This window comes from Zingiber officinale, chromosome 3A (genome assembly GCF_018446385.1).
Source record: "Zingiber officinale cultivar Zhangliang chromosome 3A, Zo_v1.1, whole genome shotgun sequence".
Lineage (NCBI taxonomy): Eukaryota > Viridiplantae > Streptophyta > Magnoliopsida > Zingiberales > Zingiberaceae > Zingiber > Zingiber officinale.
The window spans coordinates 77,985,221-77,988,303 of record NC_055990.1 but is presented as its reverse complement, the minus strand read 5'-3'; positions in this window follow the sequence as shown (position 1 = coordinate 77,988,303).

The following is a 3,083-nucleotide window of genomic DNA, read 5'->3' as shown; positions in this document are numbered from 1 at the left end:
TCGAGCTCGACTCGATTATAAACTAGCAAAACTCAAATATTCAAAAGTTTGACTCGGCTCGGTTCGATTACACCCCTAAATATAACATAAATAATAATAATTCATATTTATGTTTTTAGTCATTTATAATAATAATAATAATAATAATAATAATAATAATAACGCACTTTTTCTATTTTGGCATTTGCATATAGTTTTGGTTTTTATTCTCCATTAAAAAAAACTGATTTCTTGGTTAAACTCTAGATTTATAATTACAAGTGATAGGGTAGGTCGAGCGAATCTAGAGATGATGTTATAGTTAAAGTCAAGATAAGATGATGGTCAAAACTAAAACGAGGTGGTGGCCAAAATGTCAATCTCAACGAGGATTAGCTCCTCACTCCTTGTAACGCCCACCCTTCTTACCCAAGGGCGGCGCTACGATCTTATACTACTTACGTACATGCTTTAGTTATACTATAACAGCGGAAAATTTTAAATCATTCCTTTTATTTAAATAAGCATGATATCACATATTCTGATTAGTTCGAATGTGCATATATTGATCATATAACTAAAAATATTAATTTGTCCGAATCGTTCTTGCCGAGCCACCACCACACACATCACTATCTGCTCCTCCTGCTGCTTCGTCGTTCCGAATATCCGTCCCCCATATCTGCGGTACAAGGAAAGTAAGCTATGAGCACTCATGGCTCAGTAAGTTCCTTTCCTACTCACTAAAACCGAATTCATATCATTGCATATCAATATCATGCGAGGTATCATAAGCATACGACATACAAGGGTATCATATTCATATTCATATAATATCCCATGACATTATATCTAATCATCAGATAATTCAAGCACATATGTAGGCAATGCATCATGAATTTGAAAACTTATACTTATAAGTACTTGAAATTAATATCATCATAGAGGGGATCCCGGTTTGTACCACATACATAATGCGCGCTCTTCATAGGTAGGTCCAAGGTAGCAAGTCTTGAACCCTACCATGCATACATACTAGGCCCGAATCTTACTCCATCGACCTAGGGCATTCAGAGGTCCATTACTGACGAGGCCCGAGTCTTACTCCATCGACCCCGGGGCGTTTACGGAGCCCACCCTTGGTACAAACCATACAAAAAAAATAACTTATCATGCATAACTATCATATCGTGTCCCTAACAATCTTTCATGCATTTTCTTTTTCATTTCTTTTCATTATGTATAGCATTTCCTATGCTATAACATATCATTACGTAACATAATTTCATTTCTTCTCATTATGTATAGCATTTCCTATGCTATAACATATCATGGCATATTACGTAACATAATTTCATTTCTTTTCATTATGTATAGCATTTCCTATGCTATAACATATCATGGCATATTACGTAACATAATTTCATTTCTTCTCATTATGTATAGCATTTCCTATGCTATAACATATCATGGCATATTACATAACATAATTTCATTTCTTCTCATTATGTATAGCATTTCCTATGCTATAACATATCATGACATATTACATAACATAATTTCATTTCTTCTCATTATGTATAGCATTTCCTATGCTATAACATATCATAGCATATTACATATATAACATAATTTCATTTCTTCTCATTATGTATAGCATTTCCTATGCTATAACATATCATGGCATATTACATAACATAATTTCATTTCTTCTCATTATGTATAGCATTTCCTATGCTATAACATATCATGGCATATTACATAACATAATTTCATTTCTTCTCATTATGTATAGCATTTCCTATGCTATAACATATCATAACATAATTTCATTTCTTCTCATTATGTATAGCATTTCCTATGCTATAACATATCATGGCATATTACATAACATAATTTCATTTCTTCTCATTATGTATAGCATTTCCTAGGTTTCTTTCCCTTTTTCTTTTATTTTCCTTCATGGCCGAAACCTACCAGTCCTTAAGCTAGGTTTCTTAAGTGGCCTAAAGCATGGAAAGCCTAAGTAAATATCATGGCAAAAGTTACTAAGAACATCATACACAAAATTGGATCATAAACAAGCTAGGACTCTTGTGATCTTACATGTCTTATATCATGTAACTAATTTTCTACATTCCAATTAAACATGAGAGCATTAATCAACTTTCATATCATAATATCACAGAGGTCTTGAGCATATTAATATTTTTGTTTAGGCTAATCTAAGCTATCCCTTTTATCATGGCCGAAAAACCCTAAAAAGAGTTCATGAGTTTCTAGCAATGTGAACACCCTTTAAGAAACTTTATATCCTATCATAGGAGCATGTTTATTTAAATTTTTTTTGAAGGTCTTTCTAACCCTTAACCTTTCTGGTCCGAAGCATACAAGTGAGTTTTCTTTTGGTTCCAATTAATTTCCAAGCAAGAAAACTATAGAAAGGTCCTTAGCATTTCATAGAAGGAACCTTGCACTAGTTTGGTTAGACTATAATCTTCCTAGCCTCTTTAAAATATTTTTGGTTAAATCCTAGGGTTAGATACTCCTCTGATCATACATCATATCAGTATAAAATCATGGAAAAGAATCCTTCTACATAGCATAGAAAATCTTATCATGAAATGAGGTCTTGTTTAAATCATCTTAGATTTGAAAACCTTTTCTTTAGCCGAATTTTCTTAAATTCTTTCCTAGGTTTTCTAATCCTTATAATCCGAAAATCACATAAAAGCCTTGTACCACAGGTGAGGGGAAGCTTACCTTCTTTGCTTAAGTTTCCTAGAGTTGAGAACTTGCTTGTGGACCTTTCTTCCTTGCTTGCTTTGCTCGGCACCAATGGAGGAAGAAGTGGCTAGGTCTTTTGGTGGAGAGGAGGAGGAAGAAGAGGAGGCTTCTTCCTCTTGTGTTGCTCGGCAACAAAAAGAAAGAAAGAAAAGAGGGAGTGTCTCGGCACCTCTAGGAGAAGAGGAGGAGAGTGAGTTGAGGATGAAGCCACCCCTCCATGCCTATTTATACTAAAATGAGGGGAGGAAAACTTGACTTGATTCATCCTCCTTATTTATTTCTCCTCTTTAATGATAAGAATATTCTAGAGAAATGCT